This window comes from Palaemon carinicauda, unplaced genomic scaffold, assembly GCF_036898095.1.
Source record: "Palaemon carinicauda isolate YSFRI2023 unplaced genomic scaffold, ASM3689809v2 scaffold14, whole genome shotgun sequence".
Taxonomy (NCBI): domain Eukaryota; kingdom Metazoa; phylum Arthropoda; class Malacostraca; order Decapoda; family Palaemonidae; genus Palaemon; species Palaemon carinicauda.
Window position 1 is genome coordinate 620,586 of NW_027168926.1, and position 27,928 is coordinate 648,513.

The 27,928-nt window shown below is 46.7% G+C and overlaps 1 long non-coding RNA gene across 1 annotated transcript in view; it reads left to right on the plus strand.

Moving 5' to 3' along the window:
- Window positions 1–21,113, plus strand: part of LOC137635550 (uncharacterized) — a 56,027-nt gene extending 34,914 nt beyond the window's left edge. The window contains exons 3-4 of the long non-coding RNA XR_011042708.1: window positions 3,469–3,599; window positions 20,979–21,113. This is a non-coding gene — a long non-coding RNA (uncharacterized lncRNA). The remainder of the gene's footprint in view (window positions 1–3,468; window positions 3,600–20,978) is intronic.
- Window positions 21,114–27,928: the final 6,815 nt, after the last annotated feature.

The window sequence follows — 27,928 nt, forward strand, 5'->3', positions numbered from 1 at the left end:
TTGGTCACATCTAGACCTATATGCATTCCCCCCGTTCAAGATTGTCAACAAGGTACTGCAGAAGTTCGCCTCTCACGAAGGGACAAGGTTGACGTTAGTTGCTCCCCTCTGGCCCGCGAGAGAATGGTTCACTGAGGTACTTCGATGGCTAGTGGACGTTCCCAGAACGCTTCCTCTAAGGGTGGACCTTCTACGTCAGCCACTTGTAAAGAAGGTACACCAAGGCCTCCACGCTCTTCGTCTGACTGCCTTCAGACTATCGAAAGACTCTCGAGAGCTAGAGGCTTTTCGAAGGAGGCAGCCAGGGCGATTGCTAGAGCAAGGAGGACATCCACCCTTAGAGTCTACCAATCGAAGTGGGAAGTCTTCCGAAACTGGTGCAAGTCAGTATCTGTATCCTCGACCAGTACCTCTGTAACTCAAATAGCTGACTTCCTTTTATACCTGAGGAAAGAACGATCTCTTTCAGCTCCCACTATCAAGGGTTACAGAAGCATGTTGGCATCAGTCTTCCGTCACAGAGGCTTAGATCTTTCCAACAATAAAGATCTACAGGACCTCCTTAAGTCTTTTGAGACCACGAAGGAGCGTCGTTTGGCTACACCTGGTTGGAATTTAGACGTGGTACTAAGATTCCTCATGTCAGAAAGGTTCGAGCCGCTTCAATCAGCCTCATTTAAAGATCTCACCTTAAAGACTCTTTTCCTGGTTTGCTTAGCCACAGCTAAAAGAGTCAGTGAGATTCACGCCTTCAGCAGGAACATCGGATTTTCATCTGAAACAGCTACATGTTCTCTATAACTTGGTTTTCTAGCCAAAAACGAGCTACCTTCTCGTCCTTGGCCGAAATCGTTCGATATTCCAAGCCTATCGAATCTGGTTGGAAATGAACTAGAAAGAGTCTTATGCCCTGTGAGAGCTCTTAAGTTCTATCTAAGACGAACTAAACCTTTACAAGGACAGTCAGAAGCTTTATGGTGTTCGGTTAAGAAACCATCTTTGCCTATGTCAAAGAATGCTTTATCCTATTTTATCTGACTGTTAATACGAGAAGCTCATTCACATCTGAGTGAGGAAGACCAAGCTTTGCTGAAGGTAAGGACACATGAAGTTAGAGCTGACGCAACTTCAGTGGCCTTTAAACAAAATAGATCTCTGCGAAGTATAATGGACGCAACCTATTTGATGTTGTTTTCGGACGCTCAGAGGGAGAAAGTAAGCCTTCAGCTGCGTCTGGAACCACGGCAGAGGTTTGACCTTTCTCATCGGAGGCCCCTGTCACAACAACGTCGACGATAGACAGAGGATCAACCTCCGCTACTGCCGGCGATTGTTTGACAACAGCCCCCAACAGGATAATGTCAAACAGGGTGAGCCCTTAAGCCCCAAGGAAGCCCAAAACTGCAACAAATCATCATTTTGTACACTGAAAATATCCTCCCCCCGGAGTATGAGGGGGAGCTGCCTCGCTATGGGAAGCAACGCCCTCTCCCGAACCCCGAGGTCGGTCAACAAAAGAACGGCCTACGCTACCACTCGATGGCCTCTCGGAAGAGACCGATCGAGCGGGAGCTTCGGAGGAGGTTCGGGCCACAAAAGAAGAGTCCTTGGAATTTTCTCTTTTCAAGGAAACCCTTGAAGGAGAAATATCCCGCTTAGACTTCTTCTTCCGTCGCCGGGAAAACCTTTCCCACAGGGAGGTAGACCACTCCCTGCACTCACTGCACACTTCATCCTTATCACACCGTTGACCTTTGCAAAACGGACACAAGGTGTGAGGGTCCATCTCGACCACCGACATATAAGTCCCACAAGGGCGGTCGGGTAAACCAGGGCACTTCCGCATGATAAGGTAGAGAGGCCAACTTCCAAACACACAAGGCTGAAAAGAGAAAGCAAAAAATTAAGGCTGTCAACAAGCGAGGGTGAGCAGACACGTCTGACCATCACCCGAGCCAAAAGCAAAGTGAAGGTACTCACCGGTGTGTGAGGGGGGAGGGATAGCTAGCTACCCCTCCCCTACCCCCTCGCTAGTTAGCGAGGGGGTAGTTAACCCTCGTTAAAAATCTAATGGCTCGTCATTTCAGCTACGCCGAAAGTGTTACCCTATTTAAATAGCGTGGTTTGTTTTTTGGTTACGGAACAAAGGAAATTTGAATCTGGCGGGGGAAGGGTGGGTGCTGCAATCGGTTCATGGCAAAGACGGATACTGTATAGATCCGCATTCCTCTGTGCTTCATATTAGGGCATGTCTGTACGTAGGCATCCTCTTGTAACCGAGTGTCGATTATGGCAGGTGTATGCTCAGAGGAAGAAGCATGCCAGAAACGTTTGTTGGGGTCCGACTGGGCAATACCCAAGAAAACACCGGCGAAGGTTGCCATTGCTGCTCCCTCCAAAGGGAATGTGTGCTGCAGCTCTCTTGCAATTGTGCCCCTTGATCAGTCCCTGGGGAGTATGCCGTAGCGGTCAGGAGAACGCAAATAGATATTGGCATCTTTTCAAGGTTTCGGCGCTGTGGTGTGATCCGTGAATGTTATGTTGTGAAAAGTTTGACCTAAGGAAGGCCTGGACTTGGTTAGGTCTTTCAGGTAGGCCTTTTATACCTGCTTTGAGGGATTGGTTGCCAAGATACTCTTACTGTTTCTTTTTATGTGGGGGAGACAGTGTGATACAGAGAAAGTTCAATTCGGGAAAAGGAAATGAGATAGTACATACAGAGATTGTACTCTTCTCGAATAGACGTATCTGTATGTGAAACAGGTGTTCGCACACTTGCTACCTGTCTTCAATTTCTTATGAGAACAAGCAAGCAGACTGCCGATAGGAATGAATGGCTTCGCCCATCTTTCCTCTTGCTTGAGAATCTTCTGCTCTCTCTCTCTCTCTCTCTCTCTCTCTCTCTCTCTCTCTCTCTCTCTCTCTCTCTCTCTCTCTCTCTTTGGGAATACAAGAAGCAGTGCCTACCAAGTCCCATCCCTCATTGAGAAGTAGTATCAGCATTAATTAATATTTTTCATAATGCAAACCTTGTTTTTATAAGTTACACTTCCCAACTCAACCACCCTGAAAGTCCTAGGTTAAAGGCAGAATGAGGATTATTATACCTGGCAAGTGGGCGGGGCCTACCATCTCCCCCTTCCCAGTAACAATAATAACCCAATTGAAAGTTTAACAGCCATTCAAGGTATGCTGAAATCATGCTCCTATTAAAGGACTCTGGTTTGTATGATTAGAAAAAATACAACTTTTAAAATGTGCGATATTTTCCAGTAAGAGACAACCCCATAAAACTTGCTAGAATCTGTTGCAAGATATTGTTTAGCAGTAAGTCATTTCTATTGAGAGACCAGTCAATTGTCATTGTAGTAGAAGCTTTTAGTTTTAAATCCAATTGAACAAGTCTTTAACATCAATGTAATATTTATGATTCAGTGTATACACTCTAATGATTTGTTTCTCTTCTAGGTAATGAATGGAAGCTTTCATCATGAAATGAGTGATATGAATTTTTTGATCATAAGAAGATACCCAAAAGGAACAGAACGTATCCCAAGATATCCCTGAGACTTGCTTAGAAATCCCACTGGGCAAATACAGTGAGTAGCATTGTAAGTGTGTGTAGGTGACTGATAGATTAATGATTAGCTTATGTTTCAGGAAATTTCAGATCAATACTGCATTCATACAATGGAAAAACCAAACCCTTACATAACATTATACTTTTGATTTCAATTGGGCAACTTAATATGTACCAAAGGAAGAGAATAGTTCTTTGTTCCGGAACTGGAATTCAAACCTACGCTATTTATATGGGTATTACTTTCGGCAGAGCTGAAAGGAATAGCCATTAGAAAATCTGTGAGGGTTAATCACCCATTCTGCTAGTTAGCGGGGGATGGGGTATAGTAGCTACCCATCTCGCTCACACACCAGTGACCATACTTCACTTTGCATTTGGCTCGGACGATTAACGGTTGCTACCCCTCTTCAACCGATCTTTTGGACTGCCTTTAATCTTTTTGTGCTTTCTCTTTCAGATTGTGCTTGTGTTTGTGTGTGTTAGTGCCCTTCCCTACCGGTCATGCAAACCTGCCCTGGTCCCAGGGGGCATTCCTGCGGTACCTTCATGTCATCCGAAAAGACCGATCCTCACAGTCTGTGCCCGACTTGTCGGGGGCAGCGTTGTATGGAGGATAGTAAGTGTATTGAGTGTCGCGAGTGGTCTTCCTCCCAGTGGGAAAAGTGGCAACAGCGGAGGAAGAAGTCTAAAAGGGATTCTTCTCCTTCGAAGAGTTTTTCAAAGCAGAAGAAACCCAAAGCTGCTTCTTCCACTCCCCAACTTTCTTCCAAAGATTCTACTCGAGCGGGCTCCTCTGGGGATCGCCCGAGTAGTAGTGTAGACCCTTTAACAACTGGTCAACCCTGGTCCTCAAGAGGCGGTGTCACCTCCCCTAGCGAGGCGGCCCGTCTCTCCCCCTGGTAGAGACCTTGCCTCTTTCTCCCTTATCTCAGGTGTGGCTGTCCCTGGATTTTCCCGGTCCGCCTTCCAAGGAGGCGTTGCTGGGCTTTCTTTAGCGAGGTGCAGGATTGCAGCATTCTTTCGTGTCAGAGGTGGGTCCGTTGTCTCTGGATGAGATGGTCATTTTTGAGGCTTCGTTCATTGCCCTGCCTGCGAACTCCGCTCTTGCCTCTTCCTCTGCTCTGTCAGCTGCCGCTGAGGACTGTGCTTCCCCTCCCGAGACTTCGCGGGAGGAAGTCCAATGCATGTCTCTCCATTGAGTAATCACCTTCCTCGTTCGCAAGGAAGACCACTCACAGAGGCTCCTCTTCGGAGGCCTTCTGCTAACCTGCCTGCTGCCCTTTCTGACCCTGTGGAGTATCGTCGTTGTGGTTACCAAATTCGCCCACCTCTTCGCCTCAGTCACGCTCCTTCACCTCCGGTGAAATGTTGAATTTTTCTTGACTTTTTCGCTTGTCGGCTTTCTCTTCGGAGGATCCTCCTGTTTCTCCTGTTCGTCAAAGAATCCCAATTCGTGACTTGCCGACGAGGTTTCGTTCATGATTCTCTCCTGATAGTAACCGCCCTGCTGTTGATCATTAGTCGACTGCTTGCTGATCTCTAACTCACCGTTCTCCATCTCATCGATTTCCTAGACGCTGTTCTGCTTGCCGTTCGCCAGCTTCCTGCTCACCTGCTGACCGATCGCCTACTTATCGTTTGCTTGTTGACATTTCACCTGATTGCCTGCTCGCTGCCCACTTGCTTGCTGTGCTGATTGCCTGCTCACCCTTTGTCTTCTCGCTGATTGTCTGCTTACTGCTCACCTGCTCGCCGATCGCTTGCCCACCTAACACCTGCTCGCCGATCGACATCTCATCAGTCTCCTGCTCATCACGTCATCAGCCTTCTCTGACCCCAGAAACCTTCGGTTTCCTGTCGTCACGCTTGGCTCTCGCCAACGAAGCGCCACTCCTTTTCAGAGGAGAGTAAGGTTTTGACTCACCACCGATCTTCCAGGCACAGTTTGTCATCTCCTCGATCTCTGACCAGGCGCCGTTCGCGAACTCCTCGCCGATCGCTGACCCATCAGCCTCCAGCGCACCATCCTTCTTCTCTTTCTCCAGAGAGACCAGCCGAACGTCAGCTCTCTTCACACGAGCATGTTGCATCAGAGCAACGTAGAAGGCATCCATCCCCTATTCATCAACGTTCAGAGGAACATCTTAAGGCGAGAAGTAGACAGACTGTCAGACTTTGTCTCCTCGAACGTCGGGTCCTTCTGGTAAGGATGAGGCTTCTCTCCATCGTTCGCCATCTCCCCATTCCCCTCCTCATAAATGCAGAACAGCAAGCAGCATGAGTTTAAGATTGCCAAGCTCCCTGCCCCACGTAAGGAATCCTCAGAGCGGAAGGAGGTCAGGTCGCAGCTACCCATTTCGTCATCTTCTGTAACCAAGACTCCGTTGCAGCGTTCATCCTCTTTCTTGTCAGGAGATCTCACTGACAGCGCTTCCATCAGACGACAGCCATGTCTTAGTGCCTTGGTTAGGGCCGTCACCCACACCTTCCCTTCAGGACTGCCATCTTCTCGCCCTTCGGAAACTTCCAGTGTTTCGCGTGAAGACCATCCACCTGCCCTACCAAGACAAACTTCCACGGTGTCGTCCCCCCTGAAAAAGAAAAGAGGAGTCCAGGACGAAACACTTTTGACCAGGGTCAAACTGACCCCTACCAGACCTTCCAAGAAGTCCAGACCTGTTGATTCATCCCCTACTCGGCCATCTATGTCTCGCTTATCACCTCCATCAGAGACTCCGGTTCAGGTAGAGTCCTTGTCGAATTCTCTTTGGTCCTCCCCCAGCCAGGAGGCCTTGCGCGATTGCAGAGGAACAGCATCGGAACCAGCGGAGGAATCCAGCCTTCCCCCGTCGTGCGGCCAGTAGAACGTCCTTCCCGTGAAGCCTTCAGTTCTGGAGACTTTCTTCTCTCCTAGGAGGGAACAGACGGATTCAAAGACGGTTCCAAAATCCTCATTGAGGATTCCTAGACCCGCAGAGGGAGTTAGGACATCCAATTATCACAATAATAACGACCCACCTCAGGATTCAGTCTCGGGGATGGATGACGACCTTCCCGTTAGTCCTAATAAGATGGAGCAGAGAGAGTGGGAACATGCCTTCTGGCAGGTCAGTCAACGGATTGGCAGATCCAGCGTTGCCGCCGCAAGAGGCAAAGACATGGTCCTCGACTGTGTCTTTGGCACTCGGAAACCCTAAAAGTCCAGTGTGGCTTTGCCCTGGTCTCAGGGGCTGAAGGGTAAACTTTAGGGCTAATATCATTCTGTGGCGCAGGATGTTTCCATCGTCAGGTTCCCCACGTCGAGGTCATGAGGCTCCAGAATTCCTTGTAGGGGGGTTCCTTTTTGTTTAAGCTGGGAAATGTGGAGCAGGCAGTAGAGAGATGGACAAAGTCACAGCAGGACTCGGTCCTCCATATGGCATTAACATCCAGGACCTATAAACCACCAGCTCCCTCTCAGACCAGCCAGCCAAAATCTTCTTCAAACAGGAAAATGAACAAAGAAAAGAAGGTGTCTTAAGAAGCCCTTTTCTGCCAAGGACGGGAAAGGTAAACACTCCTCACGAAGAGGGAAGTATCCTAAGGGAGGCGGTTGCGGCCCTCAACGCTAGGATAGGCGATCCCCCCGCTTATGCATCGACCTCTCGGCTCTAAACAAGTGAGTCAAACAGACTTCGTTCAGAATGGAGACCGCAGACACGGTCAGACAAGCGGTTAGACCACAGGACTTCATGTGCACACCGGCCCTAAAGGACGTGTACTTCCAGATCCCAATCCAACAGTCTTCAAGGGAGTACCTCAGATTCAGTCTAGACAACAAGAAGTACCAGTTCAAGGTGCTGTGCTTCTGCCTTTCCACAGCACCTCAGGTCTTCACGAGAGTGCTTGCCCTAGTGTCATCTTTTGCTCACAGGATTGGCATCCGTCTTCTCCGTTATTTGAATGACTGGCTGATTATAGCAGACTCAGTGGCAACACTTCTTCATTGCCGAGTCAAGCTTCTGAGGCTTTGCCAAGATCTGGGGATCATGGTAAACCTCAAGAAGTCACCCCTGCTTCCCTCTCAACAACTGGTATATCTAGGAATGATAATAGACACCTTTCTATCAGATGACAGGGTAGTGAGGCCGAGGAAGGTTGCGAGAATTTTTCTCAGATGAGAAGAGCTCCCAGCCCAGAGGTGGTTATGTCTCTTCGGGCACCTATCATATCTCGTCCATCTAGTTCCCAATGGCCTTCAGGATTTGATCTCTCCAGTGGCAGCTGAAGTCCACCTGGAATCAAGCCTCAGATTCCCCAGACATCTTGATTCCACTGGGATCAGAAGAACGGACAGACCTCAAGTGGTGGTGGCAGACAAGAATCTGCTAAAAGACGTTGACCTTCTCGTCCTCCCCCGGATTTGTTGCTCTTCACAGATGCATCAAAAGAAGGGTGGGGGCCCCACATGCTGTGCCACACAACCTCAGGCCTTTGGTCAGAGTTCAAAAAGTACCAACACATCAACCTTTTGGAGATGAGGGCCGCCTTCCTGGCCCTTCAACTGTTCCATCAGTTCCTGGCGCCACTCAGCGGTGGTGATGCGTGACAATAACACTGTAGTGGCTTACATCAGCAAGCAAGGAGGTACTTTTTCACAGCCCCTATCCCATCTAGCATTAGAAATATTGAGATGGGAAAAAGTCCGTTTGGTAACACTATAACACTATCAGCTCGCTTCATTCCCTGCAAAAGGAATGTGCTCACGGACAACCTGAGCAGAGTGACTCTGATAGTGGGTTCCAAATGGTCTTTGGATCATCTAGTAGCCAACAAAGTCCTGACTTTATGTGGTTCTTCGACTATGGATCTGTTTGCCATGGCCCTGTATTGTTCCCCAGTTCCAGACCCCAAGGCTTTCTGGTAAGATGCATTCCAGCAGAGGTGGGACAACATCGACGTTTACTCATTTCTCCCGTTCTGCCTGATGAGAAAGGTACTCAACAAGACCAGAACATCGGTCAATCTCTCAATGACCCTTATAACTATGCTATGGCATCATGCAGAATGATTCCCAGACCTTCCGTAACTCCTCACAGAGCTTCTGATAGAACTTCTTCCACGACACGATCTACTCATAAAACCACACGCCAATATCTTTTACAAAGCAGTAGCTTCGTTTACACTTCATGCCCGGAGACTATCCAGTATTTCCTCTCCGAGAGATGCTTTTTGCAACAAGGTGCAAAAAGAATGTCTGAGCACCTGCGAAAGTCATCAGCAGTAGTCTACCAGTCGAAGTGGAATGTCTTCTGTGGTTGGTGTCGTGAAAGGGATATCTTTCCACTCGATCCCACTATTCCAGCAATAGCGGAGTTCTTCCTATATCTGTGAGAGGAAATGCTCCTTTCAGTCTAGTCAGAGAAAGGCTATCCCTCAGCCTTGAGTCTTGCCTTCAGACTGAACGGAGTAGACATTTCCTCTTCATTGGAACTTTCACTCCTAATACAGAGTTATGAACTTACCTGTCCTCAGTCGCAGGTGAGACCTCCTCCTTGGAAAGTGGTTCGAGTGCTTCGGTCCATTAAGGGACCATCCTATGGACCATTATGCCAGGCAATAGATCGCCACCTGACTTGGAAGACAGTGTTCCTGCTCACGTTGGCCTTGGCAAAGAGAGTCAGCGAACTTCATGGTCCCTTGTACTACATCGTCCATTCAAGGGGATTGGGAGAAGTAAGCTTCAGCTTCGTTCTGGAGTTCGTATCCTAGACTCAGAATCCAGGAGTAGTGGATCCTAGATTCGACTCCTAGATTTCAAGTTTTCGTTCTGTAACCGACGACTCAGATCACATGTTACTATGCCCAGTAAGGTGTTTGAGGCGCTACCTTAAAAGAACAGCAGCAGCTCATCCTTGTGTGCTTTCGCTTTTCATCAGCATAGGGAGGATGAAGAAGAGGGTCACTAACAACACGATTTCAGCATGGGTTCGCAAGGTCATCGACCTAGTTCTGAATCCGAAGGCTCCTCCTTTGCGATGGCCCAGAGCTCATGACGTCAGGGCCATCGCTACATCTCTGGCCTTCAGACGTAAAAACTCTGTGGCCCAGGTTCTACAAGTGGGCGTATGGAAACAACAAACGAAGTTTACCGCCCATTACCTGCAAGATATGACCCACAGGAGACTCGATACATTCTCTATTGGTCCTGTGGTGGCTGCACAACAGCTGGTTTAGTACCTCAAGCTCCTTATTGGGCAAGTAGCAGAGGGTTGAGGGCATAGGTTACCTGGGTTTTAGTCTGAATGAATGTAAAGGAATGACTGGCCCTTTTCTTTTCTTCATCCTCCCCTCTCTTGGGGAAATCAGCATGCAGGATCCTCTGCATAGCTGACCTCAAACCACTGCAGGTAGACCATTGCTCCCTTGTGTATCCTAGTATTGTGTCAATACTGTTGCATCCCCATACTCTGGCGAGGTGGTATTGGGAATGTCATGGTCTCTTCAGATGAATATGTACTTTGACAGTCACAATGCTAGTATCTCCACACACACAAACACAGATTGTGTAAGTCGCAGACCTTGCATAGCAAGGTTAGCGAGGTGTTAGGGTTTCCTTCTTTTTGTGGGTCACACATATTAAAGAGGAATCTACAGGCAAAGCCAAAAAGCCAGAATGGTTGGGACCTCAACCCTCCTAAAGGGTGAGTCATACCCATGTAAATAGCGTAGGTTTGTGTTCCAGTTACGGAACAGATAACAAATTTGGAAATAATTTGTATTTTTCCTAACTCTACAAATCTTTAGCTATTTATTCAAACTTGCCCGCCAAACCCAGCCCCCTTGAAGTTTTACCATCAAGAAAAGTGAAGTATAGTCACTGGTGTGTGAGCGAGAGGGGTAGTTACTACCGCCCACTCCCCGCTAACTAGCGGGATGTGTGGTTAACCCTCGCTAATTTTCTAATGGCTCCTCCTTTCAGCTCCGCCGAAAGTAATGTCCATATAAATAGCTAAAGGTTTGTATTGTTAGGAAAAATACAAATTATTTCCAAATTTGTTATGCTTATGTGGAGGAGAAGGGATTTGCTTCATGGTGGTTTAAGAAATCTGTTTGTTCCTCCACAAATACAAACCATTCGGATTTTACTATGGAATTATATTTGTTCCAGCACCTAATACAAACCATTTCTCTCTTTATAGTGAAGGCTGGAAACCAGCCGAAAGACTTTTTATTGTGGTATAACTACCCTCAACATGGTTTGGCCATGTTGAGAGAATGGAAAATGGTTGTCTGCTAAAGAAGGTGATGAATGCAAGAGTTGATGGGAGAAGTACAAGAGGAAGGCCAAGGTTTGGGTGGATGGATGGAGTGAAGGAAGCTCTGGGTGATAGGAGGATAGATGTGAGAGAGGCAAGAGAGCGTGCTAGAAATAGGAATGAATGGCGAGCGATTGTGACGCAGTTCCAGTAGGCCCTGCTGCTTCCTCCGGTGCCTTAGATGACCGCGGAGGTAGCAGCAGTAGGGGATTCAGCATTATGAAGCTTCATCTGTGGTGGAATTGTGGGAGGATGGGCTGTGGCACCCTAGCAGTACCAGCTGAACTCGGCTGAGTCCCTGGTTAGGCTGGAGGAACGTAGAGAGTAGAGGTCCCCTTTTTTGTTTTGTTTCTTGTTGATGTCGGCTACTACCCAAAATTGGGGGAAGTGCCTTTGGTATATGGATGGATGGATGGATAACTACCCTCTGCAAACTGGGGGGGGGGGGGGGGCATGTAGACCAGCCGCCCTGCTCACCCAGTGAGATCCTTTAGTTTGTATTTGGCTCACTCTCCTGATAACCCTTATATTTACCTGGCCGTAAAACTTATAATTTTCTCTTTCTCTATAACAGGTGTGTCTGATCTTTGAGAACTGTGACTATGCGGGTTTGCCCTTGCTTAGTGGGCCGCTCTTGCACCATGTTCATGTCTGTAGTGGAAATGGATCCTCACAGATTTTGCCCGGGTAAAGATGACACTCCTGCTTACTGGGTTCTCCGTGCGATGAGTGTTAGAGGTGGTACAGTAGGCAAAGGAAGGAGTCTATTATTATTATTATTGTTATAGGAGTTGCAGGCTGGCATATGTACCAGAGAAACCTTTGCTTTCCTCCACCTTACGAGGTTGGTTGCCCTTCTAACTAGTGCGAGAGGGCTTCCTCGCTTGAGTGGTCTCCCCCTCAAGTCCCTTGTAAGCGAGTTTGTGACTTGTCACCTTTTTGCTCTTGCTCTCTGGAGCATCCTGGTGATCGTGGCTGCTGACTCTCTGGAGTCTCAACCCCTTCCCCCTACCTTCGAGACACAAGTCTTTTTAAGTCTCGCGAGTGCTTCATCTTCTGGGGTGTTTCCTCAGGCGTCTACCCCGTGTGGGGCTTGATTTGACATGTGCAACCCTGGCGTTCTGCAAAAACCATTCAGCAGCCCAAGTTCTTACTGTTTAGATCTAGAAACGGCAGACCACCTTTACTGCAAAGTACCTTAAGTACTGTACCCACAGATCACATGATACTTCTTCTTTGGGTCCAGTAGTTGTTGATCGATAGATAATTTAGAAATGTCCCTTACTGAGTGACTAACCTTTTGTTATATCATTGGTTGTGTTCAGCATAAGTGAGTGAGGGCAAAACAAATGAGTTGTTCTTTTCCTTTCTTCTTCTGGACATCCCTCATTTGGGAGTACAGTATCTACATTGAAGAAACACTTATGTAGGTAAGAGATTTTCCATGTGACATTAAATTTTAGATAATTTTGGGGCCTATTGAAAGGAAATTACAATATTGCTCTGGTCATGTCATGCTGTGAGGGTAGTGACGCTGTCACTTGCTTTGGGCTGACTTCTTGACTTTGCCTCTCATACGAGCCAGTCATCTTTTTATCTGGGTTAAGAGTTACACAGATGCCTGCCTGCTACAGGGGACTTACTGTGGAAGACTCTCTGTATAGATGACGAGGGTTCGTATTCACGTAGAAACAAACTACAAATCTTAAAGATAATTTGTATTTTTCCTAGCCATACAACCCTATGTCTTGTTTTAAATTCCATGCCTCAAGGCTTGACCATGAAATAAGTGAAGCTGTCTTGCTGACTCAGTGACTCCTTCCCAGTGTGGGTGGGATAGCTGTTAACCCTACAATGTTACCAGAATCCCACAACTTCTTTCACTCTGGTTGTAACTAAAACACTTATGAGTAAACCCCATACAGTGTAAATGACTCAGGTTTATATAGAGATCAAAAATACAAATTATCTTTGAAATTTCAAGTATTTCTCAAAAGTTTGCAGTAAATGACAACTGACGAAATTTATTGAGCCATTCTTTCAGTACAGTGGCTGTCCATCTACCCATGGTACAGTAGAACTTCTACTTACGATTGCCTAAACATAAATTTTCCAACATACGATGTGAAATTCGATCAAATATTCGACTCAACACCCAAAGTAATTTCCAACGTATGACGTCGTCGTTTCTCTAAGCATTGCAGTGTCATGGTTAGCCCACTAGACGATAGCATGTCGGGAGGGACGCCCGTTAGCATCGCATGGGTCAGTTCACAGTTCTCCTTTGAATTGTGTGGTTCTCCCATGTTCGGATCGTAATTAAGAGTGCTTAATGCCTTCCTTTTTCACGTTTCCTTCTTTATTTTATCATTGTGGGTCCCAAGAAGGCTAGTGTGAGTGGTAGTAGTGGTGAAAAAAGGAAGATGGTAATGCTTTCCTTAGAATTAAAACAAGAAATCATAGAAAAATATGGGCGCGGTGTGCGTGTGAATGATCTGTCTAAACAATATGGCCGGAACATATCTGCGATCTCGACGATCATTAAGCAAAAGGAAACCATCAAAGCGGTCAAACCATCCAAGGGGATCACCATCATCTCTAAACATTGCAGCCCTACCCTGGAAGAGATGGAACGCCTTTTGCTTATATGGAGAAAGGACAAGGAGATTGCTGGCGATACGATCACTGAAACGATCATATGCGAGAAGGCCAGCGCCATCTATTGCTACGTGAAGTCAACAGGCTCTGGGGGTGATGCGGGGGAGAATTCAACTGATTCTACAACAGGGGAATTCAAGGCATCCTGCGGTTGGTTCGAGAAATTCAGGAATCGGAGCGGGATTCATTCAGTTGTACGGCATGGGGAGGCCTCAAGTTCAGACATCAAGGCTGCCGATGAATTTGTCAAGTAATTTGAAAAGATCCTGAAGGGAGAAGGCTATGTAGCGCAACAAGTATTTAACTATGATGAAACTGGCCTTTTTTTTGGAAAAAAAATTCTTTGAATATACATACCACCGAAGAGAAGAAAATGCAAGGACATAAGCTTATGAAGGAATGGTTGACTCTTGCCCTATGTGCCAACGCCAGCGGAAACTACAAAATCAAGCCGTTATTGGTTTACTATTCCGAAAACCCTAGGGCATTTAAGGCTCATAAAGTCAATAAGGACTTGCTACAAGTTTTCTGGCGTGGTAATGCTAAGGCTTGGGTTAACCAAGTTTTTGGCCCTGCTGTCAAGAAGTACCTTTACGAGAATAATTTGCCAAATAATTTGCCTTTGAAGCGCTTGCATTCTCTGGATAATGCCTCCGCTCAACCCCCAGGACTCGAAGATGATATCCTCAACGAGTTCAGGTTTTTCAAATTGCTGTATCTCCCACTGAACACCACCCTTATCCTCCTTACCATGGACTAGCAAATCATCTGTAAATTTAAGAAACTTTATACCAAGAACTTGTTTAAGCAGTGCTTTAACATCACACAAAGTAACAACATAACTTTGCGTGAATTTTGGAGGAGCCATTTTAATATTGTACACTGCTTGAAGATCATAGATCAGGCTTGGGAGGGAGTGACTCGACGCACCCTTAATTCTGCTTGGAAGAAGCTTTGTCCTGATGCTGTTGCTCTTATAGTTTTAAATATTAAACTTAGCCGGTGAATATATAATAGCTGACGTCTCCGACGGCTCGACAGAATTCAAAAACTCGCGAGCGATCGCCATGAAGGTAGCGGGTGTGCCCACCAGCGCCAACTATCGGCCAGATACCGCATATACATGTAAACAGCTCCAGTTCTTCTCTGTCGGTTTCATCGACAAGTCGATTCCACTCGCTATTATGACCTCGAGTTTTCTACCGAATTGGTGAAGTACTTGGTTTTGGTTTTATTGCTTTCGCCGTGTTGGATTATTCAATACTATCCTCAAAAGAAATGCTTTTGAAAGGAGAGTAAAAGTGTTTTGCCCTTGCTTTTATCTCTGGTTTTTTTCCATAGAGTAATAATGGCCGACCCTTCCCTTAGTGTACGGAAGTGTGTTTTAGGCTTTTAGCAATTATCTTATCACGTTATAAACGTCTCCCGCAAGAATGGAACAAGCTCTGTTAAAAGTCCTTCACTTGCAAGAGAAAAACAGTTGCTCTGTAAGAGTTTGAACTAGCCTCGTGGGAACTCTTTCATCGCTGGAGTAGTTTATCTCTCTGGGGAGACTCAACCTATGCCCTTTCCTATTTCACCTAAACATTGGAACAAGGAGAAGGGCTTAGTGAGTATCTCTTTCCCAATCTCCAACTCAGTCTAGACATGTCTGACTTGTTGGGACAGCAACATCAGACTTCGAGAAGGTCTTTCTCTTGCGATCAAGAACCCAAACCATGTGTTGTTTTCAGATGCAGCGGATTTGGTTTAGGGAGCTCCACTGGACAGTCTGGAAGGCTCGGTTCTTTGATCCACGGATCAGAAGGAACTCCTTTTAAGGCAGTAACATCTCTCCTTTGGCGAGATTTGTGCAGAAATGAATGTCTTGGCGGACGGCCTCAGCAGAAGAGGACAAGTCTTCTCCATGGAGTGGACGTTGCATAAGACTGTGTGCGAGAAGCTATGGATGACATGGGGTCTACCCACCATAGATCTTTTTGCTACTCTCTCTGACAAAGAGGCTCTCGACTTACTGCTTTCCAGTTCCAGATCCAGAGGCAGCTCACATAGACGCTTTCCTGCTGGACTGGTCTCACCTGGACGTTTATGCCTTTCCACCTTTCAAGATCCTAGACAAGGTGCTGCAGGAGTTCACCTCTCACGAAGGGACCAGGTTGACATTGGTTGCTCCACTCTGGCCCGCGAGAGAGTGAGTAACAGAGGTACTTCAATGGCTGGTAGACGTTCCAAGGAGTCTACCTTTAAGGATGGATCTCTTACGGCAGCCACGTAAGGAGTCTTCATCAAAGCCTCCCCACGCTTCGTCTGACTGCCTTCAGACTATCGAAAGACTCTCAAGAGCTAGAGGATTTTCGAAGGGGGCAGCCAGAACGATTGCGAGAGCTAGGAGAGCATCTACCATCAAGGTCTATCAGTCGAAGTGGGAAGTCTTTAGAGACTGGTGCAAGTCATCATCCATTTCCTCTTCCAGTACCTCTGTAGCCCAAATTGCAGACTTTCTCCTACATCTGAGAAATGTTCGCTCCCTCTCAGCGCCCACTATTAAGGGCTACAGGAGCATGTTGGCATCTGTGTTCAGACATAGAGGCTTAGATCTGTCCAATAATCAAGATCTCCAAGATCTCCTTAAGTCCTTCGAGACCTCTAAGGAGCGTCGTATGGCAACTCCTGGATGGAACTTAGACGTGGTCCTAAGGTTCCTAATGTCCGACAGGTTTGAGCCATTACATTTAGCCTCCCTGAAGGATCTCACCCTCAAGACGCTTTTCTTAGTGTGCTTGGCTTCGGCTAAAAGGGTCAGTGAGATCCATGCCTTCAGTAGGAACATCGGCTTTTCTACAGATAAAGCCACATGTTCACTTCAGCTTGGTTTTCTTGGCCAAAAATGAACTGCCTTCTCGTCCTTGGCCTAAGTCATTTGATATACCTTGCCTGTCAGAGATCGTAGGCAACGAGCTTGAAAGAGTGCTGTGTCCAGTTAGAGCTCTGAAGTTTTATTTAGCTCGGACTAAATCCTTACGAGGTGGATCTGAGGCTTTGTGGTGCTCAGTTAAGAAGCCTTCATTGCCTATGTCAAAGATTGCTTTGTCATATTTTATTAGATTTTTAATCCGAGAGGCTCATTCTCACTTGAGTGAAAAAGATCGTTGCTTGCTTAAGGTTAAGACGCATGAAGTAAGAGCTATAGCAACTTCTGTGGCCTTTAAGCAAAACAGATCTCTGCAAAGTATTATGGACGCGACCGTTTGGAGAAGCAAGTCGGTATTCGCGTCATTTTACTTAAAAGATGTCCAGACTCTTTATAAGGACTGCTACACACTGGGTCCATTCGTTGCAGCGAGTGCAGTAGTGGGTAAGGGTTCTACCACTACATTCCCTTAATTCCAATATCCTTTTAATCTTCTCTTGAAATGTTTTTAATTGGGTTGTACGGAAGGCTAAGAAGCCTTTCGCATCCTTTTTTGATTTGGCGGGTGGTCAAATGTCATTTCTTGAGAGCGCCCAGATTAAGGGTTTTGATGAGGTCCTGTTGTATGGGTTGTCGCCCTAGATACTTCAGCTCCTGGGAGTCTTTCAGCATCCTAAGAGGATGGCTGGGCTTCGTGAGGAAAGCGGACTAACAAGGCAGAGTAATCGTTAGAGTCAGCTTCCTTACCAGGTACCTATATTTATTTGGGTTTTGTTATGATATAACTGTCAAAAACTCTAAGCATATACGCCGTAAACTGTATTAATACTGGTCTCTACCCACCACCATGGGTGTGAATCAGCTATTATATATTCACCGGCTAAGTTTAATATTTAAAAATGATATTTTGATTATAAAATAAATTTTTGAATATACTTACCCGGTGAATATATAAATTAAAGGCCCCCCCTTCCTCCCCGATAGAGACCCAGCGGGATGAGAAGAACTGGAGCTGTTTACATGTATATGCGGTATCTGGCCGATGGTTGGCGCTGGTGGGCACACCCGCTACCTTCATGGCGATCGCTCGCGAGTTTTTGAATTCTGTCGAGCCGTCGGAGACGTCAGCTATTATATATTCACCGGGTAAGTATATTCAAAAATTTATTTTATAATCAAAATATCATATTTTGAAGGCTTTGGCCCCGAACCTGCATCTGTGCCTGGTCCAGAGCCTGATGTGGATGAGATTGTATCTATTGGCAAGTCCATGGGTCTGGAGGTCGATGAAGATGACATCACCGAACTCGTCGAGGAGTATCACGAAGAGCTCACCACCGATGAACTCAAGGAGCTGGAGGCGATGCAGAATGCTGAGATCCATGCACAGTTATTATTATTATTATTATTATTATTATTATTATTACTTGCTAAGCTACAACCCTAGTTGGAAAAGCAGGATGCTATAAGCCCATGGGCCCCAACAGGGAAAATAGCTCAGCGTGGAAAGGAAACAAGGAAAAATCAAATATTTTAAGAACAGCAACATCTAAATAAATATTTCAATTTAACCTGTAAAAACTTTAACAAAACAAGAGAAAGAGAAATTAGATAGAATAGTGTACCCTCAAGCAAGAGAGACAGAGGACGTAGAGGATATCATAGGTTCGGCTGAGATCAAGCGGATCTTAGGCTATCATCAACAGGTGGTTGACTTCGTTGAGAAGCATCACCCACAAAAACCTCAAGTTTGCTGTACTGCTTCATAATTTGACAATGTCTGCTTGACTCATTTCAGGAACATTCTGAAAAGCCGTACAAAGCAAGCATCTTTAAATAAATTTTTTTTAAAAATCTACAAAGCAGTCTAGTGATCATGAGGAAGAAAGTGAAAGTCTAGCAAAGAAAAGGAAGCCTGAAGGTGAGTGAAAGTGAAGAGGCTGAAGGGGAAATTAAAAAGAAAATGTAAAAAGAATATAGAATTTAAATAAAGATAAATAAGCTAAATTAGTTTAAAGTTCACGTAGTGTAAGTTAGAGTAGGTTACGGTACGTATCTCAGTCACCACCTCCACCTCCACACCGACCGTCTCCTGCATCGCCAAGTCTATACCTCCGTTGGCCTGTCTATAAGGTAAAGTGACATTTTTTTTATAATTTATATTTTTTACATCTCTTGTATATAATGCATTGCTATGTGTAATTATCTGCAGTATTTATCAAAGAGTTATTGTAGGTTTTTGAACTGGAGAACGAATTAAATCAATAACAGTGTATACGGTACTTTTGGGAATATATGATTCAACGTACGACTGTTTTAACATACTAAGTAGGTCCCGAAATGAATTAAATTCATAAGAAGAGGTTCTACTGTTTATCAGTCAAAGTGGTCTGTCTTTTGTGGTTGGTGTCTTTGACGAGGTAATGCTCCTTTCAATGCCTCTATACCAACAATAGGGGAGTTCTTATTGTACCTCCATATGGAAAAACTTTGTTCGGTATCGGTGGTAAATGGCTATTGCTCAGCCTTGAGCCTCGTCTTCAAGCTGAATAAAGTTGATATTTTCTCCTCAACAGAGTTATCTCTCTTCATACGAAATTTTTAGCACACATGCCTTCGGTTAGAGGTCAGACCACCCACTTGGAACGTAGTCAAGGTCCTAAGTTAATATAAAGGAGCCCCATACAAACCTCTTTGTCAAGCATCAGATTGAGACTTGACCCTGAAGACGGTCTTCCTTCTAGCCCTGGCCTCTACCCAAGATAGTCAGTGAGCTACACATGGTCTCTCTTATGATGCCACCCATTCAAGGGGATGGAGGCAAGTGACACTCGGTTTTATTCCTGAGTTTGTAGCTAAGACTAAAAATCTGGCTATAACTGATCCTAGATTCTGGCCCTTTCAGATTGAGAGTCTCTAGTCTGTAAAAGATGATCCTGATCAGCTGTTACTCTGCCCTGTAAGGGCGCTGAGGAAATACTTGAAAAGAACAGAGAGAGCCCCCCCACAAATCGGTAGGCTCTTCGTCAGCACGGGGAGAAACAAGGGGAAGATCACAAAGAACTTGCTATCTTCCTGGATCAGGCAGGTACAGTAAATGAGAGGGCCATTCAATCAGATCACTCTCATTCTGGCCACCGTCCCCATGCCCATACTGTCAGGGGATGTCAGCACATCCCTGGCAGGTGTGTGGAAATGACATACCATGTTCACTGCCCACTACCTGCAAGAGATAACCCACAGGAACATAGACACATTTATCTTAGGTCCTGTGGTGTATGCAAAATGTGGCCAATTAATACCTCAGCTCCCTTTTAGGACAAGTTACAGTTGGTCGTGGGGAGATGTTACCTGCGAGTAAATGTAGAATGAATTTGTGAGTCACTGGACACTTCCTATTTCATTCTCCCCTCTCTTTGGGGCTCAGCATCCGAGGATCTCTGCAAGCTGATCTCTCTCTCTAACTGCAGGTGGGTACCATGCCCTTTGTACAATCTGATATATGTGTATTTATTTGTTATCTCCCCATTCGCCAAGCGAGGTGGAGTCGGGCAATGTCTAAGTTAAGTTAGGAGCTTAGTTTCAATTTTATGCGTACATGGTCCTGTCACATTGCTAAATTCTACGCTAGCACCGATTGCCCAGGCCATCGTCCTAGAAGGATCACGAGGTGTCAGAGTGACTTCTAAACACTACGGGACAGTCTCCAGCCAATTGGTTTGAGGGCTTCCACCCACCGTTGGGTGAGTCTCCTATGTAAAGAGCGTATGGTTTGTCTATAGTGCGAGAACAAATGACAAATTTGGAAATAACTTGTATTTTTCCAAATTAGAGAAACCTGGAGTTCATTAGACATACCAGTCCTGCCATCATATTTCCCCAAGAAGTCTTGCCACAGGTGCAAAGTGACGTACCGTTACTAGGGCAGGTATGAGCCGGGTGGCTGGTCTATCCCCTTGCTCCCCCCAGCTAGCGGTGGGTAGTTACACTTCACTTAAAAGTCTTATGGTTAGTTTCAGCTGTTGCTGAAGTATAACACCATTGTAAAGAGCTAAAGGTTTGTATGTTGCACTGGAAGAAATGCAAATTATATCTGTAAGTTGCACTTACCAACTCAACCACCCTGCAAGATATAGGTCAAGGTCAAAGTGAGGATTACTCTGCCTGGCAAGTGGGCAGAGACTACCAGTAACTATAACCCTGTTAAAAGTTTAACAGTTGTTCAAGGTATGCTAGAATCATGCTCCTATTAAAGGACTTATTTTGTATCATTAGAAAAAATACAACTTACGGTACCTTTAAAATGTGCGATATTTTCCAGTAAGACATAAACCCATAAAACTTGAGTTGATCATTGCAAGAATCTGTTGCAAAATATTGTTTAGCAGTGAGTCATTTCTATTGAGTGACCAATCAGTCATCATTGTAGTAGAAGCTTTTAGTTTCAATTCCAATTGAACAAGTCATCAATATCAATGTAATGTTTATGATTCAATGTATACACTCTAATGATTTGTTTCTCTTCTAGGTAATGAATGGAACCTGTCATTGTTAAAGAGTGGTGTGATTTCTTTATACTAAGAAGATACCCAAAAGGAACAGTACATATCCAAAGATATCCCTGAGACTTCCTTAGAAATCCCACTGGGCAAATACAGTGAGTAGCATTGTAAGTGTGTTTAGATGACTGATAGATTAATGATTAGCTTATGTTTCAGGAAATTTCAGATCAATACTGCATTCATACAATGGAAAAACAAAACCCTTACATAACATTATACTTTTGATTTTAATTTGGCAATTTGATACGTACTAGGGGAAGAGAATAGTCCTTTGTTCCGTAGCTGTAATATAAACAAATGCTATTTATTAGAGGTATTACTTTCGGCGAAGCTGAAAGGACAAGCCATTAAAATTTAGCGAGGTTTAACTACTCATCCCGTTAGTTAGCGAGGGTTAATTACCCATCCCGCTAGTTAGCGGGATGTTAGGGGAGTAGCTAGCTACCCCTCCTGCTTGCGCACCTGTGACTGAGCTCACTTTGCTTTTGCTCGGATGGTGAACGGTCGTTGCCGCTCTTCATCCTCGCAATCTTTGGCCTGACATTTAATGCTTTTTTGCCTTTTTTTTTTTCAGTGTTTGTGTGTGCATTGACTTCTGCCAGCTATCATGGGTACCTGCCCTGGTCCTGAGGGCCTCACCTGCAGTACTTTTATGTCCGCCGAGGATACGGATTTTGACAACCTTTGCCCTACCTGCAGAGGTCAACTCTGTGATGTGTTGAATAAGTGTAGTAAGTGTTGGGAGTGGTCTGCCTCCCAGTGGGAAAGGTTTGGCCGACAGCGGAAGAACTCTAAGCGGAACTCTTCTCCTTCGAAGGTTTCTGCTGGAAGACACCCAAGGCTCCTTGTTCTGCTTCCCAACCTTCCTCCAAAGCTCCTGCTCATTCGCCTTCCTCCAGGGGACCGTCGAGTCGTAGCACAGGCCGCTTAACTCTTGGACAACCTCAATCCTCGAGATACGGTGTTGCTTCCCCTAGCTAAACAGCTCGGCCTCTTCCCCCTTTTGGGGTTCCTGGGTCCGCCCTCCAAGGAGGCACTGCTGCAGTTACTTCGCCGGGATGCTATCGTGCAGCGTTTGTCGACTTCAGAGTTGGATCTTCTGGCCCTTGTCGATGTTGTGGTATCAGAGGTGTCGTCTGCTGCTCTGCCTGCCGACGTTCCTGCCTCTTCTGCTTCTTTACCGTTGCCTAAGACTGCGCTTCCCCCCTGCTGAACACCCTTCAAGGGGGGGAGCAAAGTCCTAGGCATGGGTCCAGTGAATGTTTCTCTCTCCCAAGAGAGTTCGCTAATAAAGACTCCTCTTCGGAGGACTGCTGCTGACGGTCAGCTAGCTGATCCCCTGGCCCCTAGAGGGTATCACTATGTTCATCGTTCCTGACATGCTCCCCCTCCTCTCAGCCTTAGAGGGGCTCCTTCACCAGCGCCTCTTTGGCTCATCATCCTCGTCCTCGCAGCCCTCCTCGGAGGAGGAGCCTTCTCGTCCGACATCGCCCGGTTCCCGACCTACGTCTTCCTCAGGACATTCTCCTGACGACGCAGCTGCAAGTCCTCAAACCTCGGTTCAGGACTCTCCGCCTGAGGATCCCCCTCAGAGGATGTTTGTTCTTCTGAAGGACTCATCCTTTCTCCAGACCGTCATGTAGCTGCTCGCCAACCCTTAACCCGCCAACCTCCTGCATGTCCATCTCCTGCTCACTCTCCTGGTTCCCAACTTCTTACCGCTCGTCATTCACCGACTTGTCATCTTGATTGCGCACCAATTGCCTGCGTGTCAGTCACCTGTGCGGGTTTCACCTGCTCATCCCAATGATTCTGTTTGTCATGCTTCTGCTGACCATCGCCGACCAACGTGGCACTTGCCAACGCGTTGGGCTTCCATCTCTCACCGTTCCCCTAAGTGACGCGTCATTACGGAACATCGATTGCCCGGCTGTGTGACTGCTGCCCACCCCCCAACCTCTCGTAATTCGTCGAAGATTTTCGCTGTAGGCGCTCGACAGTAGCGCTCGTCACGTCAGCAGTCGCCTAAGCGTTAGCATTCGCTGTGTCAACATTCGTCAACAGATCATTGGGCAGTGCATCTTCATCGTCATCCTATGCGCCAATCGCCTCCTACGCGTCAGCGTTCTCTTACACATCAGCCTGCGCTGACTTGTCAACACTCTCGTGAGGAATCAGTCCCAATCTCCTCCCTCACAACCACCTTTTGAAGAAGACTCCCCTCGTGGCGAGAGCACCACACCTCCAGAAGCAACCAGGAAGGCCAGACCATACAGTCCTTCCATGCTGGAAGCTTATCTTCTTCAATGCAAGGAGTTGAAAGACTCCAAAACGTTGCTTAAATCCTCTTCGAGGACCTCCAGACCCTCAGGAACAGTGAGCCACCCTAGAGACGACCGTGATCCACCCAGAGACAAACTTTTGGTAGTGGATGAAGGAGACTTCGCTGCCACTCCCACTTCAGAGGGGGAACTGAAGGAGTCAGAACATGCCTTCTGGCGGGCACTGACTCTGATGACGGTTCTCAATGGGTTTTCCGACACAGAAATACTCCCCCAGGAGGGCAAAGACACAGTCTTAGACCGTGTCTTCAGCACTCAGAAACCCGCAAAGTCCAGTGAAGCATTGCCCTGGTCTCAGGGGCTTAAGAGTGCCTGGATTAAGATTGCCGCACAGCTCTCTGAGTTCTCCTCCTTTTGTTTGGGCTCCTCCGGCAAGCTCCTCGCACCTCTTGCATTCAGCAAAGGAGGTATTACGAGGTCTTGGATGAGCTTTAACCACCTCTTCCACTCCACCGTTCTTTGAAGGAGCTGACTAAGGGGGTCTCCCTAGAGAGACTCCAGCCGTCAGGTCCCGTTCTCGGCGACAGAGATCCTCAATCAAGAGAATGTCGCGAAGTATGCTATACAGGCTACTTCGTGGCTAGATCTATGGTTGGGGTCCTTGAGAATCCTAGTAATGACTGAGGATTTCTCCAAGGAAAGTACCAGGAAAATGATGGAAACCTTCCTCCTCTTGGGTACCCGTACCATCGAGTTCTTGGCCCAGCAAGTATCGAACTTGTGGGCCAACACCATCCTCCACCGTAAGGACTCGGTATCCGAGTGATTCCATCAAGAGGTCCCTAACGCTGAGATCGTGAGGCTCATGAACTCCTCTCTTGAAGCTTCCTCGTTGTTCGAGCCTAGTGATATTGAGCAGGCAGCAGAGAGGTGGAGGAAGTCCCACCAAGACTCCCTCCTCCATAGGACCCTGACATCCTGGCCCTACCGACCACCAGCTTCTCCGCAGCCTAGGCAACTCAAAATCTTTACGAACAACACAGCAGTGAAGAAAGTGGTGTCTAAAATGCCCTTTCCTACCATAGACAAGAAAGGCTCAAAGTCCTCTAGGGGAGGAAAATATCCTAGAGGGAGTGGCCGCAAATGCTGGGATAGGCACTCCCCCTGCTTATCCACCAGTAGGGGATGCCTTCAAAGTTGCTGGAACAGGTGGAAGCAACTTGGGGCCGATCCTTGGACAATCTCTGTGATTTGTTCGGGGTATCTCGTGCCGTTCATGTCATCTCTTCCTTCCCTGATCAGGGATCCAGTATCGATAGACTCCTTTGCGATGGGATCAGCAAAGGGGCTATCCCTTCAGGCAGAAGTCCATCCATGAGACCAGTCATCGACCTCTCAGCTCTGAACAAGTTTGTCAAACAGACTTCGTTCAGCATGGAGATGGCAGACATGGCCAGACAAGCGGTAAGACCACAGGATTTCACGTGCACCCTGGACCTAAAGGATGCATACTTCCAGATCCCAATCCATCCATCTTTAAGGAAGTACCTAAGATTCAGTCTAGACAACAGGAAATACCAATTCAGAGTACTGTGCTTCGGTACCCCAAGTCTTCACCAGAGTGTTTGCCTTAGTGTCCTCTTGGGCTCACAGGATCGGCATTAATCTCCTCCATTATCTGGACGACTAGCTGATCCTAGCAGATTCGGTGGCAACCCTTCTTCAACACCTAGACAAACTTCTGAGGCTTTGCCAAGATCTGGGGATCATGGTAAACCTCAAGAAGTCCATCCTGCTTCCCACTCAGAAACGTATGCCTGGGAATGATTTTAGACACCCATCTCCACAAAGCCTTTCCATCAGACGACAGGATAATAAGGCTGAGATAGGTCGCAAGACCTTTTCTCAGACAAGAAGAACTCCCGCCCCAGAAGTGGCTATGTCTCCTCGGGCACCTATCATCCTTGGCCCATCTAGTTCCCAACGGCCACCTCAGGCTTTGATCCTTCCAGTGGCGACTAAAGTCCAGGTGGAATCAGACTTTAGATTCCCCATACATTCTGATCCCCATGGGACAAGAGTAACGGACAGACCTCGAGTGGTAGGTGGCAGACGAGGATCTGCGGAGGGGTAGATCTTCTTGTCCTCCCCCCAGACTTGATGCTGTTTTCAGATGCATCAAAAGAAGGGGGGAGTGCCCATGTGCTGCACCACACAACCTCAGGCCTTTAGTCAGAGTCCAAAAGGCACCTCCACATAAATCTCTTACAGATGAAGGCTATCTTTCTGGCCCTTCAGCAGTTCCATCAGTTCCTGGCGGGCCACTCGGTGGTGATTAGCGACACCACCACAGTAGTGCCTCACATCACCAAACAAGGAAGTACTTTTTCGCAGCCCCCATACCATCTAGGAGTAGATATACTGAGATGGGTCGAGATCCACTCGATACCACTATCAGACTGCATTCCAGGCAAGAGGAATGTGCTCGGCAATAATCTTAGTAGAGCATCTCAGATAGTGACTACTGAGTGGTCTTTGGATCATCTAGTAGCCAACAAAGTCCTGACTTTGTGGGGTTTTCCGATGGTGAATCTCTTTGCAACGGCCCTGAACTTCAGACTCCCGTTGTACTGCTCCCCAGTCCCAGACCCCAAGGCTCTTTGGCAAGATGCATTCCAACAATGGTGGGACAACATCGACATTTACGCCTTTCCCCCGTTTTGTCTGATGAGAAGGGTACTCAACAAGACCAGAACATCATTTAACTTCTCAATGGCCCTCATAGCTCTGCTATGGCATCATGCAGAATGGTTCCCAGACCTTCTACAGCTCCTGATGGAGCCCCCAGGAGAACTGCCTCCACGATACGATCTACTCAGACAACCACACATCAACATCTTCCACAAAGCCGTAGCTTCGCTACGACTTCATGCCTGGAGACTATACAGCATCTCCTCGCTCAGAGACAATTTTTGCAATAAGTTGCGAACAGGATGTCTGAACACCTGCGGAAGTCATCAGCAGCAGTCTACTAGGCAAAGTGAAATGTCTTCTGTGGCTGGTGTCGTGGAAGGGGTATCTCTCCTCTCGATGCCACTATTCCAGCAGTAGCGGAGTTCTTCGTGTATTTGTGTGAAGAAATGCGTCTTTCTATTTCAGCAGTAAAAGGCTATCACTCAGCCTTGAGCCTCGCCTTCAAACTGAATGGAATGGCCATTGCCTCATTGCTAGAACTTTCCTTACTCATACCGAGTTACGAACTTACCTGTCCTCAGTCGGAAGTGAGACCTCTCCCATGGAACGTGGCTCTAGTTTTCCTGTCTCTAAAGACACCTTACAAACCATTATGCCAGACAACAGATGGCCATCTGACTTGGAAGACTGTCTTCTTGCTCGCCTTGGCTACGGTCAAACGAGTCAGTGAACTGCATGGTCTCTCATACGATATTGCCCATTCAAGGTGATGGGGAGAGGTAACGTTCAGCTTCGTCCCTGAGTTTGTTGTCAAGACTCAAATTACAGGGGTTTCGGATCATAGATTCGACTCCTTCCAAATAAGGAATCTCTGCCCTGTAACAGATGACCCAGACAATCCATTACTTTGCCCACTGAGGAGTTTGAGGCTCTACCTTAAAAGAACAGCAGCAGCCCGTCCCCGAGTGCCCGCACTCTTCGTCAGCACCGGAAGGAACAAGAGGAGGATCACCAAAAGCACCATTTCTGCATGGATTCGCAGGGTTATATACCACGCGCTGAATCCAGATCCTCTTCCATCACATCGTCCCGGATTCCACGAAGTCAGGGGCGTAGCTACGTCCTGGGCCTTCAAGAGAAACTACTCCGTGATGTAGGTTCTACAGGCTAGGGTGTGGAAACGCCAAACAACTTTCACAGCCTATTACCTGCAAGACGTTACTCACAGGAGGATCGATATAATTCCTATCGGCCCTGTGGTAGCTTCACAACAGCTGGTCTAATACCTCAAGCTCCTTATTGGACAAGTAGCAGAAGGTTGAGGGCCCTGTTACCCAGTTTTAGTGTGCGTGAATGAAAAGGAATGACTGGCTCTTATTCTTTTCTTCATCCTCCCCTCTCTTGGGGAAAGCAGCAGCCTGGGTTCTCTGCACAAGCTGACCCCAACCAATGCAGGTAAATCATGCTCCCTTGTGTACCTAGCATTGTGTCAATACTGTAGCATCCATATACCCTGGCGAGGTGGTATTGGGAAAGTCTTGATTACAGTACAACATTATTGTTATTATTATTACTTGCTAAGTAAAAGCAGGATGCTGTAAGCCCATGATTAAGTATCTTGGTCATGTGGCTGCGTAAGCTGTCAGAATACATCCAGAAAGTGGAGGACTTCCCTAAACCTACCACTCTGAGTGAGCTACAGGGATTCCTGGGACTGTTAAACCTCCAACGGAAGTTTATCCCCATGTGCTCACAGATAGCCAAACTGTTTTCTGCAAAGACTGGAGGACAAATATTCCAAGGGACAAGAAAACTGAAATTGACTGCGCCTTTGAGTGCTTGAAGGAACTTATAAAGGAGGGCGTTATATTGTCGTACCTTGACTACTCCATGGATGCTAAACCTATGGAGTTGTTTGTTGAAACTTTAGGTGAGGGTGC